Source organism: Hyperolius riggenbachi, chromosome 2 (assembly GCF_040937935.1).
Source record: "Hyperolius riggenbachi isolate aHypRig1 chromosome 2, aHypRig1.pri, whole genome shotgun sequence".
Lineage (NCBI taxonomy): Eukaryota > Metazoa > Chordata > Amphibia > Anura > Hyperoliidae > Hyperolius > Hyperolius riggenbachi.
This window is the reverse complement of record NC_090647.1, coordinates 324,764,049-324,783,292: the sequence shown is the minus strand read 5'-3', so window position 1 is coordinate 324,783,292 and position 19,244 is coordinate 324,764,049. Positions and strand designations below refer to the sequence as shown.

General features: G+C 42.9%; 1 long non-coding RNA gene across 2 annotated transcripts in view; it reads left to right on the top strand.

Annotated features, from left to right (window-relative positions):
* Positions 1-18,664, top strand: part of LOC137546603 (uncharacterized) — a 32,583-nt gene extending 13,919 nt beyond the window's left edge. Inside the window, exons 2-3 of one of the 2 annotated variants that reach the window (XR_011026299.1) lie at positions 15,159-15,207; positions 18,515-18,664. This is a non-coding gene — a long non-coding RNA (uncharacterized lncRNA). The remainder of the gene's footprint in view (positions 1-15,158; positions 15,208-18,514) is intronic. The other variant, XR_011026298.1, reaches the window with a different exon arrangement.
* The last annotated feature ends 580 nt before the right edge of the window (positions 18,665-19,244 follow it).

Below are 19,244 nucleotides of genomic sequence, written 5' to 3'. Positions count from 1 at the left end.
GGTGGGATTGGGTCATATAGGGTCATGTAATTACTCTTAAATTATGTGTTTTGAGTTTAATAAAGCGATCATTTTGATACTTTTATAAATTAATGCATTATATGATTTATTGATGCAGACACCTCATCATTCTTGCTCTCCTTACCAATACGGTGATTACTAGAAGGCATTTTCAGCCTTCTTTGAAGCGCAGACGATTTTTAAAATCGCCCCCAAAACGGTTGTGCAATGAATGTCTATGAGTTTAATATCAGCGTGGTTCGTGTGCTGTGCGTTCAGCAAAGCGGTGCCTGGACTATTTTTAGGGCAATTTTGCTATAATGGAAGGTATAGGAAAAGCACTAAATGCTCACAAAATCACTTTGTGGGGCGACTGCACTCGCATTTTAAAGAATAAATACATTGTATTTATTATTTTCCGGGTCAAAGAGATCACTTCCTGGCTTGTGTCAAGGAGTGAATAAAAAAAAAACACTTGGTAAAAGCGCTTAGAAAAGCGCTTTTCACAAAAATGGAATGCCCACCTAAGCGCTAATGTGAGCTGAACGCAATGTCAGTTTATAAAGGGCTTTTACAAAGAGTACTGTAGAGCTAAAAAAAATCGTAGACTGTTATCTCCAACGATTTGGAGAAAAATGTGTTGGTATTGTTGGAAATATGTTTTTAAGTTTTGAGGCTTTGTTGTTTAAAGTGTACCTGAGGCGACATGTGACATGATGAGATAAACAGGTGTATGTAGAGGGCAAAACATTAACCAATTCGGTACCAGCAGCCTCTGCCCCCTTTAGGTCCAGAGGCTACTGGTACACTAAAACGCCGCATACAGACGGATCACCGCAATAATCCGTCGCTCCCGCCGGTCACGCCGCTCTGTCCTCTCTGCGTCGCTCCAAAATGTGTTAATAACCAGGCTGATTTACTTGTTTTATTTTGCAGCCTGAAAGAGTTAATGTTCGGGCATGGAAGTGACTGCTTCTGTCTTCTCAGTACCTTGTCGGGAATATAATTAACCTCACTGATAAGCAAATTACAGCCATAAAGTTTTCCTGGCAGAATTCAACTTCTGAGTGCAGGGAGAGATAAAAAAAAAAAGTCAATAGTTCATGTATTTTCCCTCAGGGACACTTAATAGGCTGCCACTGAGCAGAGACAACAAAACATTCAATCTACTTTTGTAAATGTTTAAATATAAAATAAAACCATGGGATGTCTAAAGTCATTTTTAGGAGTAGAAGGATTATTACAATTGTTTATCTCTTCAGTTTATTTTCACCTTAGGTTAACTTTAACCACTTGAGAACCACAGTCTTTTCGCCCCTTAAAGAGGAGCTGTTAGGTATAAGGTCTCAAAGAAAATAAACACATATATCAGTAGCTAAATATTGGCTGTACTTACATTACATATGCATTTCACTGTACACGTTTGGATTTCACAGAATTTTTATATAGTATATGCAGAGATTGATGCTCCTGACAGCTCATGGCATGTTCCATGTTTGTCTGTCTCCTATGAAGCCGAATGTGTCGTCATGTCCTGCCTGCTTCCTGATGATTCCACTCACAGAAAAGCTCGTACTGAATAACACTACTGTACAGTGAATATTAATTAGCCAAGTGGCTAGGAACAATAGCGGACTCCTGCAGTGTACTCTGCCTGGAGATTTATCAGTGCTGTGCACTGGACTGAGTTACATGCTGTTGTAACTTGACCCTGTAACTTCTCACTAGCAGCCGAGGGGAGGGCCCCAGAATGGTTTGCTGTATGTTATGCGGCCTCCCGTCCTTTTAAGAGCTTGGGAATACAGAGTCTTGCTGTCAGCACACATCAAAAGTAAGAGAGATTTTTAACTTCAGTATTGCCTTTTTGGCTTGCTTCTAAACTGTTTAACACAGGAGAATAGAGGTTTAAATTAGCTTTTGCAGCCTGACAGTTACTCTTTAAGGACCAGAGCCTTTTTCTCCATTCAGACCACTGCAGCTTTCACGGTTTATTGCTCGGTCATACAACCTACCACCTAAATTAATTTTACTTCCTTTTCTTGTCACTAATACAGCTTTCTTTTGGTGCTATTTGATTGCTGCTGCGAGTTTTACTTTTTATTATATTCATTATAAAGACATGAATTTTGTCAAAAAAATGACTTTTTTAACTTTCTGTGCTGACATTTTTCAAATTAAGTAAAATTTCCTATACACTTGAGCGCGAAAGTTATTCTGCTACATGTCTTTGATAAAAAAAACAACTATTCAGTGTATATTTATTGGATTGGGTAAAAGTTATAGCGTTTACAAACTATGGTGCCAAAAGTGAATTTTCCCATTTTCAAGCATCTCTAACTTTTCTGAGCACCTGTCAGGTTTCATGAGGTGCTAAAATTCCAGGATAGTATAAATACCCCCCAAATGACCCCATTTTGGAAAGAAGACATCCCAAAGTATTTACAAAGAGGCATGGTGAGTTCATAGAAGATTTTATTTTTTGTCACAAGTTAGCGGAAAATGTCACTTTGTGAAAAAAAAAAAATTCAATTTCTGCTAACTTGTGACAAAAAAAAAAGGAAATCTGCCACGGACTCACCATAGCCCTCTCTGAATACCTTGAAGTGTCTACTTTCCAAAATGGGGTCATTTGTGGGGTGTATTTACTGTCCTGGCATTTTGGGGGGTGCTAAATTGTAAGCACACCTGTAAAGCCTAAAGGTGCTAATTGGACGTTGGGCCCCTTAGCGCACCTAGGCTGCAAAAAGGGGTCACACATGTGGTATTGCCATACTCAGGAGAAGTAGTATAATGTGTTTTGGGGTGTATTTTTACACATACCCATGCTGGGCGGGAGTAATATCTCTGTAAATGACAATCTTTTGATTTTTTTTTACACACAATTGTCCATTTACAGAGAGATTTCTCCCACCCAGCATGGGTATGTGTAAAAAAACACCCCAAAACACATTATACTACTTCTCCTGAGTATGGCAATACCACATGTGTGACCCCTTTTTGCACCCTAACTGCGCTAAGGGGCCCAAAGTCCAATGAGTACCTTTAGGATTTCAAGGGTCATTTTGAGACATTTGTTTTCAAGACTACTCCTCACGGTTTAGGGCCCCTAAAATGCCAGGACAGTATAGGAACCCCACAAATGACCCCATTTTAGAAAAAAGACACCCCAAGGTATTCCGTTAGGAGTACGGTGAGTTCATAGAAGATTTTATTTTTTGTCACAAGTCAGCGGAAAATGCCATTTGTGAAAAAAACCAATAAAAATCAATTTCCGCTAACTTGTGACAAAAAATAAAATCTTCTATGAACTCACCGTACTACTAACGGAATACCTTGGGGTGTCTTCTTTCTAAAATGGGGTCATTTGTGGGGTTCCTATACTGTCCTGGCATTTTAGGGGCCCTAAACCGCGAGGAGTAATCTTGAAACGAAATTTCTCAAAATGACCTGTGAAATCCTAAAGGTACTCATTGGACTTTGGGCCCCTTAGCGCAGTTAGGGTGCAAAAAAGTGCCACACATGTGGTATCGCCGCACTCGGGAGGAGTAGTTTAATGTGTTTTGGGGTGTATTTTTACACATACCCATGCTGGGTGGGAGAAATATTTCTGTAAATGACAATTTTTTGCTTTTTTTTTACACACAATTGTCCATTTACAGAGATATTTTTTGTCACAAGTTAGCGGAAAATGACACTTTGTGAAAAAAAAAAACAATAAAAATCAATTTCCGCTAACTTGTGACAAAAAATAAAATCTTCTATGAACTCACCGTACTACCAACGGAATACCTTGGGGTGTCTTCTTTCTAAAATGGGGTCATTTGTGGGGTTCCTAAAAATTGTCATTTACAGAGATATTTCTCCCACCCAGCATGGGTATGTGTAAAAATACACCCCAAAACACATTAAACTACTTCTCCCGAGTGCGGCGATACCACGTGTGGCACTTTTTTGCACCCTAACTGCGCTAAGGGGCCCAAAGTCCAATGAGCACCTTCAGGCTTTACAGGGGTGCTTACAATTTAGCACCCCCCCCCCCCACTTGCCAGGACAGTTAACAAACCCCACAAATGACCCCATTTTGGAAAGAATACACGCTAAGGTATTCCATGAGGGCCATGGTGAGTTCATTAAAAATTTTATTTTTTGTCACAAGTTAGCGGAAAATGACATTTTGTGAAGAAAAAACAAAACCACAATTTCTGCTAACTTGTGACAAAAAATAAAATATTCTATGAACTCACCATGCACCTAACGGAATACTTTGGGGTGTCCTCTTTTAAAAATGGCATCATTCGTGGGGTCTGTCCTGGCATTTTAGGGTCTCTGCAATCATTACATGTATGGCCAGTATTAGGAGTTTCTGCTATACTCCTTATATTGGGGATAAGGGTAATGCACTCTGGGCTGAAAGGAAAAATTAACGTCAAACAATCAATCAATTAATGTGGATGAAAAAATATCTGCCAAAAAAATTTGAAAAAAAAAGAGGGGAAGGCGTCTGCCAGGACATAGGAGCTGTCGCCTCAAAAATCCAAACCCACCAGCTCGTATGCCCTGGCAAACCCGATTTATCCATTCACACCGATCGATGTGGATGAACAAATCATTGCCAGAGTTATTTTTTGATACAAAGTGCTTGCCAAAGCATATGAAACCCCAACACCGCTCCTCGGCCCATATGCCTCGGCAAACGTATCTTTTTGACTGCGGAGAACTCTCGTCCTGCAGCGCTGCATGCACCGATTTTGTGTAACCTGACAGAAGCACAATGCTTCTGTCAGGATGCACCATCAGTGCTGCAGCTGATTGGTCGGTCTGGATAGAAAAAAGAGAGAAGAAAAAAGACAAAGCAATACAAAAAGGAGGGGAAAGCGTCTGCCAGGACATAGGAGCTGCCGTCCCAAAAATCCAAACCCACCAGCTCGTATGCCCTGGCAAACCTGATTTATCCATTCACACCGATCGATGTGGATGAACAAATCATTGCCAGAGTTCTTTTTTTGATACAAAGTGCTTGCCAAAGCGTATGAACCCCAACACCACTCCTCGGCCCATATGCCTCGGCAAACGTATCATTTTGACTGCGGAGGAGAAATCTCGTCCTGCAGCGCTGCATGCACCGATTTTGTGTAACCTGACAGACGCGCAATGTTCTGTCAGGATGCACCATCAGTGCTGCAGCTGATTGGTCGGTCTGGATAGAAAAAAGAGAGAAGAAAAAAGACAAAGCCATACAAAAAGGAGGGGAAGGCGTCTGCCAGGACATAGGAGCTGTCGCCCCAAAAATCCAAACCCACCAGCTCGTATGCCCTGGCAAACCTGATTTATCCATTCACACCGATCGATGTGGATGAACAAATCATTGCCAGAGTTCTTTTTTGATACAAAGTGCTTGCCAAAGTGTATGAACCCCAACACCACTCCTCGGCCCATATGCCTCGGCAAACTTATCTTTTTGACTGCGGAGGAGAAATCTCGTCCTGCAGCGCTGCATGCACCGATTTTGTGTACCCTGACAGACGTGCAATGTTCTGTCAAGATGCACCATCAGTGCTGCAGCTGGTTAGTCGTTCGCTCGGTCCACCTGGAAGGTTAATGGATGGAAAAAGAGAAAAAAAAAATACAAAAAAAAAAAAAACAAGCAAGCAGCAAAGCAATTACTTCATTAACATTAATAAACTTTGAACTTTTTTAATCAAAATCTTAACATTGCGAACCAAACATTAACTTTTTTGCTTACCTGGTTTTTGTTTTTTTTTTTGTTTGTTTTTTAACTTACCTCCCAAGGACAAACCTCTCCTCCCCCATGGGACAATGTGCGAAGTGCAAATCGCACAGAGTTGTGGCGAAGTACATTACGCAATTTGCCCCAAGTTAAAGGAGAGGTTTCTGGCAGCCCTGTGTATTAGGGTCTCTGGAAACCCGATGTTTGGTTTCACACTGCATATTGACATATCCGGTGGGTCGAGCCCGCCGCACCGTATCATCCAAAACAGACCTTCAGGCAATACCACAAGAGTAGCATTCGGCCTAGTAATGAACTGCGTCGCCATAGACTAACATGACTTCCGGGCCGATCGATATTGCCACAGAAGCCACGCAGTAACGTAGGCATGCACTAGCGTTAAGTCAAGCACTTCCGGCGTAGGGGGGGACCGCAAAGTGTGACTTTTGCTAGGCATTTTGCCCTAACGCATCGCAGCAGTGTGAAATAGCACTGAGAGACCCTTGTGTGCCTACCGCTGTGTGTGGAGTTCCCTACTCTCTAAAAGTGTACCTGCTCGTGGTACCTCTCAAAACACTCCCCTAGGCATAGGCCAGGCTGGTCAGGACAGGTGGGACAATAAACAGTGGTGTCACGCCTTATTCCAGCCCTGCGGCAGACATGACAAAGTTTTCTTCGGATTCGGTGACCTGGGGTACTCGGAATTGGATAGGCGTAATGCCTTCCATGCAGCCGGCTAGTTGCATCTTGAGGTTGGGCCACGGCACCTCCTGGATACAGGAGTTCCATCACGATCTGTTTATTAAATTGAATAAACGATCCAGTTCTCCCAGCCTTAAGGCTCATACACACATCAGACCATAGTCTTTTGAAAATGAAAGATCACAGATCTGTTTTACCCCCTTCCATGTAGTATGAGAGCCATACTCTACACAGTCTATTCTATGGAGCTGAACTCCCCATCAGAAAAAAAACTTTGCAAGATGCTGCACACACAGATGCTGTACAGACACAAAAGATCTGTAGCTGCAAAAGATCTGTTCCTGCCAAAAATCCAACCCTGCAAATTGCAATGATAGTCTATGAGAACTGCAGATCATCGTACACACATGATTTAACTGACATTCATCTGCAGATCAGATCCACCAGGTTGGATTTTCATATCTGCAGATCTGTCAGTTAAATCATGTGTGTATGATGATCTGCAGATCTCATAGACTATCATTGCAATTTGCAGGGTTGGATTTTTGGCAGGAACAGATCTTTTGCAGCTACTGATCTTTTGTGTCTGTACAGCATCTTTGTGTGCAGCATCTTGCAAAGTTTTTTTTCTGATGGGGAGTTCAGCTCCATAGAATAGACTGTGTAGAGTATGGCTCTCATACTACATGGAAGGGGGTAAACTGGTCTGTGATCTTTCATTTTCCAAAGACCATGGTCTGATGTGTGTATGAGCCTTTACTGTAGAGAACAGAGCTGTTGTAAATTGCCAACTGAATGAGGTAAAAAGACACTTTTTTTATACCAGCGTCTTGTTTTTCGGGCAATTAAATAGGGCGCTAACCTCTGGTCATTGAAGTCCACCCCTTCCATGTTAATATTATACTCGTGGACGACAAGGGTTTTTTCAATTACCTCAGTTCGCCGTTGAATTTCAACTGTCGTGTCTGCGTGAATGGTGGACAGGAAGTAAACCTCCCTCTTGTTCTTCTATTTCACCGTGAGCAGGTCGTCAGCACACAAGGCGGCCCTCTGCCCCCGTTCAAGTCTGGTGGTAATGAGCCTTTGGGGGAAGCCCCGGCGACTAGGCCGCACGGTGCCACAGCATCGGTTTTTTTCTATTTTTAAGTGCTGAAAGAGGGCCACGCTTGTGTAATAATTGTCCACAAAAAGATGGTACCCCTTCTGGAACAAGGGTAACACCAAGTCCCACACAACCTTTCCACTGCTCCCCAGGTAGTCAGGGCATCCGACCGGCTCCAATTTTGAGTCTTTCCCCTCATAGACCCTAAAATAAGATGTATAGCCTATACAGTTTCACCCCATACCGGGCGCGTTTGCTTGGGATGTACTGTTTGATGCGAAGGCGCCCGGTAAAACGTATGAGGGACTCGTCTACGCAGATGTCCTGGTCAGGGGTATAAGCATCTGCAAATCTGTTGGTAGGTGAACAGAGGCGCCAGAAGGATAAAAGTACATACAATTTTTAAAAAATTGCTGGGAGGAAGTGGTGGACTCGCCTCCGTTAAAGCAGACACCAAGGACTGTAAATATATAGATATACACATTTATTGAAAATACCCCAAAGATGCAACGTGTTTCGCGGGCACAGCCCACTTCTTCAGGCAATAAGCAGGGGATAAACAACTGTTAAAAAAAGTCAGAGGCATAGCTATAAATGTTGCCATAAAAAGATACAAATGGATTATTATTTAGTGTAATAAGAATAGTATTTCAAACATAGTGTTTAGTGATATGTTATAGTAGGGGGGTGATTGCAAGGTATGGGTCGGTGTAAACTACATAATGTGTATAGGGGAATGGACTAGATAACAGTGGTAAAAGGTAGTTAGTAAATCAGATTAAGTTGGTATCAAATTGACCGCTTTAGGTATATTTCAGTAGAAGGTAGGGAATGGAATAAGTTGTAGCTGGCAAGAGAGGAAAAAAAAAAGGCATGTGTAGTGGTTAAAAATAAAGATAAAGACTTACCAGCAATTCAGTTATAGCAAGCAGAGCACCTCTGTACTGTTGTGAGGTCGCTTGCTGCTTTAAATGTGTTAATACTTAAGAAGGAGAATGAAAGCAGATCTGGCACCGGCTGCAGTTAACCAATTTCCTTTAATCCAGTGGGTACAGCATACAGACAGGTAGTGAAAAGGCCGACCTTTTCACTACCTGTCTGTATGCTGTACCCACTGGATTAAAGGAAATTGGTTAACTGCAGCCGGTGCCAGATCTGCTTTCATTCTCCTTCTTAAGTATTACCTTGGTTTATGGATGTGAGCACGGTGATATTAGTGACCAGAATCCAGTGCTGTTTCCAGTCCCTATTTTTGAGTGCCGGTCATACTGCTTTTTCTCCTTAACAAAACTTTAAATGTGTTAATGCTGGCAGCTCTGGCCTATCCCGAAGCTGCTCCAGTGTGGGTGGGTGGAGTCAGTGGCCATGGTGACAGAGAGTCCTCCAATCAGCTGCTGCCAGCTGTAAGGAGTAGATTGGTGTGCATGTGGTCTTACATAACATGCATGCTTTCTCTGTATGCACAGGGCGGTGTTGTCAGTGGGTGGAGTCAGTGGCCACGGGGACAGAGAGTCCTCCAATCAGCTGCTGCCAGCTGTAAGGAGTAGATTGGTGTGCATGTGGTCTTACATAACATGCATGCTTACTCTGCATGCACAGGGCAGTGTTTAGAAAGGGAGCATGGAGCACAGTGGTGTGTTTGCTGCCATCTAGTGGTTCAAAAGAACAAGTACAGTGAAAAGACTTCAAATGTCATTATACATGCTGAAAGCTAATGAAGATAAAAGCATGAACAATGCCCGACTTTTTACAATTGGTAAATAAAATAGTGTATACTTCTGGAATTAATAAAAAAATAAAATAATAATAATAAAATATATATATAAAAAATATAATAAAGATTATAAAAAAAATAATAAAAATTTATAATAAAAAATAATGTGAATATGACATGAAGATATAAGCATAAAATCGAAGAACACATAAAAAACATAAAAACAATTGTAATATATCCAAAATATGAGGAGGCCATTGGCAAAAATTGTCCAGGCCTGGTAATATATAGTGTATAATCCCGTCTACGGTTTTGATATCGTAGACGAATGTTTGCAGCTGTAATAATTATCATTGTATTAGAAGGATGATAATAACAGTCATAATGAAGATAATAATACACATCAGTAATAGAAGATAAGATATATATATAAAAAAAAAGAGACATTTTTTTTTTGGGGGGGGGGGGGGGGAATAAAAGAGAGCGACCAAGATAAAAGCAAAACTTTTATAGAAAAAATCCACTAACAATCCCTGTCAAAAGTTTTGCTTTTATCTTGGTCGCTCTCTTTTATTCCCCCCCCCAAAAAAAAAAAATTCTCACCCCCCTACTATAACATATCACTAAACACTATGTTTGAAGTACTATTCTTATTACACTAAATAATAATCCATTTGTATCTTTTTATGGCAACATTTATAGCTATGCCTCTTTCTTTTGTTTACAGTTGTTTATCCCCTGCTTATTGCCTGAAGAAGTGGGCTGTGCCCGCGAAACGCGTTGCATCTTTGGGGTATTTTCAATAAATGTGTATATCTATATATTTACAGTCCTTGGTGTCTGCTTTAACGGAGGCGAGTCCACCACTTCCTCCCAGCAATTTTTTAAAAAATGTATGTACTTTTATCCTTCTGGCGCCTCTGTTCACCTACCAATATATTTGAGTCCACCCCAGGTGGAGGGGTGATCTACCCCCTTTCTTCCTATCTACAGAGAGCGACTTCTTAATCCTGAGTGAGGACAGGTCTAATCTCCTCACCTGCCTAATGAGTGGTTACCTAGGTGGTAACCCGTGTTTGTGAGTATTACCATCTCACTGTTTCATTTATCCAATCAATTTTGACATACTACACCATATTGGGCTCTCGATTTCTCTTCAACTTTATCTGCAAATTTGGATGACAGGTGGTCTATAAGGGGTCGAATTTTGTGGAGCCGGTCAAAAGCAGGGTGGTCACTTCGATGACAGGTTTCGTTGTTACTGAAGTGCAGGAAGCGCAGGATGTTCTCAAATCGTGTCCTGGACATGGCAGCAGAGTACAGGGGAACATGATATGCTGGGTCCGTAGACCAATAAGACCACAACACATTCTGCTTTACTAGTCCCGTGTGAAGGAGAAGGCCCAAAAAAAATTTAATTTCGGAAACTTGGACTGGTTTCCACCGAAAAGGCTGGGCAAGGAACTTTTCCGGATTGGCGGTTATATATTGTGTGGCCTTACGGTTGGTCTCTGCCACAATTAAGTCTAAGAGATCCTGGGTGAAGAACGGATAGAAAAAGTCTAGGGCCGATCCTAGATTATCTGTCTCCACCTGGACTCCAGACTGGGCGGTGAAAGGGGGAAGTACGGGTGCGGCAGAATCAGGGGATTGCCAATTTGGGTTTGCCAGCACCTCTGGTAAACTAGGGGTAGTACAGGCCCGTCTTCTTGGTGGCTGCGACTGGGATCTTACTGAATGTGCCACCGAACCAGTTTCAACTTCCATGCTGGTGCTCGCCACTTCACCAGGGTCTACGGAAGTACTGGTTCTAGGTCCAGGAGATGTTGTGCTGCTGGTGCCTGCCCCACCATGAAATCTCAGACCAGCACAAACACCACTCTGCTGCCCTTGAGGCCGATCCTGCGCCACCTGCGGTCCAACAACATGGGGTGTGGTACGCCTGGCTTTAGCCGGGACCTCAACCTCGTCATCACTATCGGTCAGTGAGCCACTGCTCAATTCAGGTTCAAACTCTGACCCGGAAGATTCGTCGAATGAGGCGTCCCAATCGTCCTCATCCGACTGGGCCATGTACCTGAGAACCTCATCATCGGAATACTACTTTCTTGCCATGGTGGACTGCTAAATTTAGGGGGTATTCCTCTGAGACTACCCAGAAAAAAAGAGCACTTACCTAGCAAAAGGGAGTATTTGAGAGGTAGAAAGCTGTGGTCACTGAGTTTTGATAAAAAAAAAAAATCAAAACTGATGTTTACAGTGCCACAGCAATTGTACAGTGTTTTTTGCAGTGGGGCGGGCTGAACGTAAGTGCAGGCGAACGATCAGGCCTGATTGGGCAAACACTGCGTTTTTTTGTGGATCCTAGTGACTCTAATAGATCTGACTGCGATCAGTAATGATCACTTACAGATACTATATAGTACCAATGTTGATTAGCGACAGTGATGACGCTAATTAGTGACTGTGGTGCAGTGGGCTGAGCACTAAATGACACTTACAAAGGGGCCTAGCTAACTGGCCTAACTGCTAGCACTAGTGATACTAAAAAAGTGACAGTTTTCACTGATCACTGTTTTTAGATCACTAGGATAGTGACAGGGGGGTGGTGGCGAGTGGGGAATCAGAGGCAATCAGAAACAATCACAGAACAATCAAAGGCAATCACAGGGCAATCGCAGGCCAATCACAGGGCACTCAATTCACGGGACAATCAAAGCCAATCACGGGACAATCAAAGCCAATCACAGGCCAATCAAAGCCAATCACAGGGCAATCAAACCAATCACGGCACAATCAAAGCCAATCACAGGCCAATCAAAGCCAATCACAGGGCAATCAAACTAATCACGGGCCAATCAAAGCCGATCACGGGCCAATCAAAGCCGATCACGGGCCAATCAAAGCCAATCACAGGCCAATCAAAGCCAATCACAGGGCAATCACAGGCCAATCAAAGCCAATCACGGGACAATCAAATACAATTACAGCACAATCAAAAAGGATGTCAGCCCAATCAAATTGAATGTCAGCACAATCAAATACAAGTACAGCACAATCAAATACAATGCACTGGGAAGGTGATTTGGGGGGGGGGGGGGGGGTTTGAGGGCGATCTGAGGGTGTGGGGGGTTGATTAGGTGTCCGCACGGGGCACACTGGGTCCTGATCTGGTGGGTGGCAGACACGGGGGGTGACGATAGGAGATCAGTGAGGGATTACAGGGGAGAATAGATGTAAACTATGCACTGGGGAGGTTATCAGGAGGGGGGGGTCTGAGGGCAATCTGAGGGTCTGGGCGGGTGATCAGGTACCCCCAAGTGACAGTTTAGGGTCTGCTCTGATGGGTGGTGGTGACAAGAGGTGATAGGCAGGTGATCAGTGGGTAAGGCAGCTGTATACAAATGTATACAGTATACAGGGGGGTGGTCTGGGGGGGGCTCTGAGGGTAGGGGGGTGATCAGGGGACCCTAGGGGGCAGTTAGGGACCTAACCTAGGGGATAGCGTCGCTAGATAGTGACAGGGAGTGATTGATGGGTTTTTAGGTGGGTGGTGGGGTGCAGATACTGGTGTGTTGGGGTGGTCAGGGGGGGTTCTGAGGGCTGGGGTGGGCGATCGGGGGTCTGTGTGGGGCAAAGTGTGTTTTTTTTTCACCTAGCTAATGGCTGCCGTCCTCTCTGATGGTCGCACGACGAGTGACCATCAGCGGAGGAGGCAGCCAGTATAATACACTTTGTTACAATAACAAAGTGTATTATACTCCTCTGATTGGCCCGATCGCCGCATTTGAAACCCGCCGGCGCTGCTAATTGGCCGGCGGGTTTCCGAGCAGGGTGGGCGGAGCCTATTGCCGGTGGTGATGGCATCATTGATGACGCAATCGCCACACAGCCACCTCTGATGCCGCCCCCGCCGATGGGCTTATTGCAGTCGTTTGGACACGGTCTTTGCCGCCGCCCATCGGCTGGGGGCGGTCCTCAAGTGGTTAAGGACTGTTTCATATCGTCAGTCTTTGGGGCTTTTAGGATTGGTGAGGTCACCTCCCCAAATAGAATTAATGGTTCCATTTTATGTGTTTAACACATTTCATTTGAGAAAGGTTCTCTGGTGGCTTACCTACCGAAGTCGAGGACTGATCAGGCTATAAGGGGTTAAAGGATCCATCTTCTGGAGTCAGTTCTCTGTCCCGTTAGGTTGAGGCCACACTTGTAGAAAAGCATGAACATTTTGTTTTTCAATGAGGACGCGGTTTGTTCAGAAGCAATTTTTCAGCCACAATCCGCACGTTAAAAAAACTGTGTTTTCTGCATACACCAGTGTGGTCTCTCCCTAAACGCTGTATAAGACTGCTTAAAGGGACACTTAAGCCAGAAATAAAAAAAAATGAGTTTTTACTTCCCTGGGGCTTCTACCAGCCCCCTCCAGCCGTCCCGTGCCCTCGCCGTCACTCACGGAGCCTCCGGTCCCCCGTCGCCAGCTAGTTTAGTGTTCGCTGACAAGCCTGACAGACCTGGCCACGCATATTTTTCTTTGCGTTCCCGTCCGCAATAGCGTCCTGCGCCGGTGCAGGACGCTATTGAGGATGGGAACATGAAGAAGGATACGTGGGGCTAGGCCTGCGCAGGCGCAGAAAGCCCACCGATTCCCTGTCAGGGCCTGCGCAAGCTGATGGCGGGGGACCGGAGGCTCCATGAGTGACTGCGAGGGCACAGGATGGCTGCAGTGGGCTGGTAGAACCCCCAGGCAGGTATAACTGATTTTTTATTCCTGGCTTAAGTGTCTCTTTAAGTATTAGATTTTAACTTGCAGATTACCATAATTGTTTATTCATGGCTTGCTGTTGTCATAATTTCAATATCGAGATTTTTTAAGTCACAGTCTGTCAGACGTTAAGTCATTTCAGGATCTGTGAAGTGGTGAGGGAAGAGAAAAACACAGATAAATCCGGGAGCCCAATCTGGTGCAATTTTGTTAGTTGATCGGGGTAATTTTTTTAAAACAATAGAGATTATACTCACAAGAGTGGGTTGCAGCAGAGGCAACCACTCACAGTCGCAGGTGGGGAGAAACCATCCCCACTCGGCCTTTAGGTTCCTAGATGGTCGCTGCTCCAAAAAATGATTCGTCAGTCGAGATCTCTCGACTCAATCACCCTTAGTACATAAGGGATATCAACTATGTTTAAAACAGGCAGGAGGTGCCTGGTCTAGGTTTCAGGTGGCCGCTATAATGCTAGATAAATTTCTATATAAATTTCTATGAGATAGGATACAACAATAGCAAGGTAAAGTCGTCCTACCTTGTACAAGTTTGACACGGTATGGACACAAGTAAAAGTTCAGATTAAGAAATCAATTTTATTGGTGCACTAGACAACGCATTTCATGGCCATCAGCCGATTCCTCAGGTCAGTAAAAAGTGCCGGTAGTGTAGGTAGTCCGATTATCCGGGTGCCAAAGTTACGTGCGGCAGCCACCGGAGGGACTTTAAAATGAGAGCAGACCTCGATTGGACCACTTTTTACTGACCTGAGGAATCGGCTGATGGCGCTAAATGCGTTGTCTAGAGCACCAATAAAATTGATTTCTTAATCTGAACTTCTACTTGTGTCCATACCGTGTCAAACTTCTACAAGGTAGGACGACTTTACCTTGCTATTCTTGTATCCTATCGCATAGAAATTTATATAGAAATGTATCTAGCATTATAGCCCCCACCTCAAACCTAGACCGGGCGCCTCCTACCTGTTCTAAACATCATTTCAGGATCGCCCCTTATACTTTCTGCACTGGGTATACTGCAGCTAAGAAATTGGGTTTTCAAGATGAAATGATTTATAATATAGATAGTGCAAGGTCTACTCTTTTAGGCTTGAATTGATTTTATCATTGTCCACTTCCTTTTCTTTTAGGTTGCACCATCCCATGGAAGGGACGAAGTGCATACTGGAGGAGCCTCAGGTGAACGGGTACAGTGTTTTTTCACCATAAGTGAAAAACTCACATTGAAGGATTACTAATCTTTAATTGCTCTTTGAAGCTTTCAGGGTTCTTCAGTACAGAACTCTGACACGTTCTGTGTTTGAAGTCTCTCGGCCACCATAGCAAAAAAACAATCTTCCCTTAATGCCATGCATCCATATAGGCCCAAGGGGTGTCTGAAGATCCCCAAGTCAATCAGTATTGCATGTTGTGCTCCTTGGGGGAGGGAGAACAGGGAGCAGTGAATGAGATGCGGTCTTCTTTTACAAGGAACACCTGAATAACTGGTGGTAAGCTTGGAGGAGGAACACTGCCATGCTGTTTTTTGTTTATTCTAGATATAAGAAAAATATTCTTCAATGCTGAACATGTGGCGACAGTTGCACAAACTATAATTTACTAACTTTTCAGACTCTTCACAGTGTTTTAATATAACTTTGGTCAGTGCTCCAGTCTTTTACCACCTAAAACATAACTCTACATTTGCTGGATCATTTGTGTTCTCTAGATTTAGTAAATCAACTCCATACTGACATTCAATCCCCCAGCCGGGCCAGGATATGAAAGCCAGCTAGTTAATCTGTAATGAATCCTGACAGCTGTTACCAGAATATATCCAGCCAGACGAAGGCTGCAAGGCCGAAATCTTGCTTATTTTTATTCATTTTTAGTTAGCCAATAAATGGTATCATCCTGATATAAAACTTCTTGCTTTTACTGATGGCTAACACGGTACAATACCCTACTGTTACTACTACAGAATATATCCACAAGAGCTACATTATTCCAGTTTTATTCGCTGGCTAGCATGCGTATATTATATATATATATATATATATATATATATATATATATATCTCAACTAAAAGTGTACTCTGTTGCAACAGAAGGATTGTGAAAGCAGCAGAGAAAGCCCATCCCAGCTGATCAAAATCCCTACAGAAAGGTTTACAGGATGCAACAGCAGGGAAAGTACTGGTATATGCAGAATAATGCAGAATGAAAATGGACTGATTGGATTCCACCTTTGGCAGGATTTGAATGGTCAATTTTCAACCTGCATAAATTTGCATAGACCAGCATCAGCACAGTATTATTTGCATCTTATTGACCATCTCTACTCATCAAATGCCTGAAAGTGAATCTTTCATTGATTCAAGAATTTTGAATGAACAGTATAGCTGGGTGGCATTGGGATCTGCAGTATGAAATGCTAATAATGATTACCTAGTAAAAAAAAAAAAAAGTTAGAAACATTTATATTTACAAGTCTTTTCACTGGATTGGACAAGCCTTAACCACTTCACCACTGAGGGGTTTTACCCCGTGACCACCAGAGCAATTTTCACCTTTCAGCGCTCCATCCATTCATTCGTCTATAACTTTATTATTACTTATTGCAATTAAATGAACTATATCTTGTTTTTTTCGCCACCAATTAGGCTTTCTTTAGGTGGGACATTATGCCAAGAATTATTTTATTCTAAATGTGTTTTAATGGGAAAATAGGAAAAAATGTGGGAAAAAATTATTATTTTTCAGTTTTCGGCCATTATAGTTTTTACATAATGCATGCTACTGTAATTAATTATTTTTCAGTTTTCGGCCATTACAGTTTTTACATAATGCATGCTACGGTAATTAAAACTCATGAAATGTATTTGCCCATTTGTCCCGGTTATAAAACCGTTTAAATTATGTCCCTATCACAATGTTTGGCGCCAATATTTTATTTGGAAATAAAGGTGCATTTTTTTCAGTTTTGCGTCCATCCCTAATTACAAGCCCATAGTTTATAAAGTAACAGTGTTATACCCTCTTGACATAAATATTTAAAAAGTTCAGTCCCTAAGGTAACTATGTTTTTTTTAATGTATTTTTTTTTTTTTTAAATTACAAAAAAAAAAAAAAAAATTGGGGAGTGTGGGAGGTAATGAGTTAATTTATTGTGTAATCCAATGTAATTGTATGTGTAAAATGCTTTAGGGTGTAGTTTACTATTCGGCCACAAGATGGCCAGTGAGTCTGTTTACATGCGACCTGTAAGCGTCCTGAAGGACGCTTACAGGAAGCAGTAGGAAGCTGGGAGAATCACAATGATCGCGCTGTTTCTAATAGAAGCAGCGGATCATTGCAGGGGCTTAGATCAACGAACGGGAATGGGTATTCCCGTTCATTGATCTCCGGGCGAGCGGGCAGCGGCGTGCACGAGCGGCGGGTGCGCGCGCACGAGTGGCGGGAGCGCGGACAGCAGCGGTAGCGCGGAAGGTACGGATTTCTCCGTCTCTGGGAGTGAAAGGATAGAAAAAGGGACGGAGAAATTCGTACCGCCGGGGGTAAAGTGGTTGAAGGACAACTGAAGTGAGCAGAATATGCAGGCTGCAGTATTTATTTCCTTTTAAAGAATACCAGTTGCCCTGCAGCCCTGTTGATCTATTTGGCTGAACTAGTGTCTGAATAACACCAGAAACAAGCATGCAGCTAATCTTGTGAAATCTGACAATAATGTCAGAAATGCATAATTTGCTGCATGCTTGTTCAGGGTCTATGACTAAAAGTTTTAGGGCTCGTTTCCACTAATGCGGTGCGGAATCGCCTGGATTCCACCGCTGATGAAATCGCATGCGGATGCGATTCCCCATGCGTTTTTTGCCGCGAATTCGCATAGGTGAGGGTATATGCGATTTTAACCATGTCACTGCCTGTGTGAATTTGCATTGGTACCTATGCGAATTCGCATACAAATTTGCGGCAACAACCGCATGGGAAAACCGCATGCGATTTCCCTATTAAATACATTGCATGCAATTCGCATGCATTCCACTCGCAAGCAAATTCTCCGGCTCTTTTGTGCGTTTTTTCACTGCTGAAAAAAATGCACCTCACCAACGCTACAGTGGAAACAAGCCCATCCACTTGCATTACATGTGCGAATCCGCATGTGTTGGACGCATGCGGATTCGCGATAGTGGAAACAAGCCCTTAGAGGAAGAGGGTCAGCAGGACAGCCAGGCAACTGGTATTGCTTAAAACTGCTATATTTACCATTGCAGTCAGAACAAATATACAGTTGTTTTATTACCCTGAAGTGTATGTAGAAAGCATTTGGGAAATAGGAACCATTCCAGTGGTAATTTAAACCTTGGCTAAAAGCTTTAGGTGCCTTCTCCACTGATGCTCCCAAGGCAGGCACTAATTCTACTTACCCCTACCCGTATCTATGTTTCAGTCTTGTAATCCTATACACTTTATATTCCACTATTATTCTCTGTCTTCTACTCCACAGGCTGCAAAGTAGAAGAATTCCATCACATTTCCGCTGACCTTATGGAAGAGACAACAAAGACTCACAGATGCAGCCGCCACAGTGAAGCAACTCTGCAACATCAACCTGAAATATTGATTCAGCTTCCTGATAAATTAACCCTGACATTTACTGATGCTCCCCTGTGAGAAAATCTATTATCCAATCTAACCTGGGGCTAATTCACCAAAGGGTTTGTTTCCACTGGATGTGTTTTTCTGCACACAAAAACAGATTACATCTACTAGGCTATGTTAATCAACGGGTTGTTCACATCTAAAGCATTTTTTCGTGTAAAGATAGAACACTAACTGCTTGCGGATTTTTTTGACACCATGGACATACATTGTGCTACTGTGGAAGAACAATAGGTTTTAAAGAGTCTGAGCCAAAGCTGGGGTAAAAAATAAAATACCGTATGTAATTAAAGGGAACCTAAGCTGAGAGGGGTATGGATGTTTCATTTTAAGCAATTCCATTTGCATGGTAGTCCTGCTGATCTCTTTGATTGCAGTAGTGGCTGAATCACAGACCTGAAACAAGCATGCAGCTAATCCAGTGTAACTTCAGTTAGAGCACCTGATCTACATGCTTGTTGAAGGGCTGTGGTTAAAAGTATTTGTGACACAGGATCAGCAGGAGAGTCATGCAACTGGTACTATTTTAAAAGGAACAATCCATGTCCTTCTCAGATTAGGTTCCCATTTTGCAA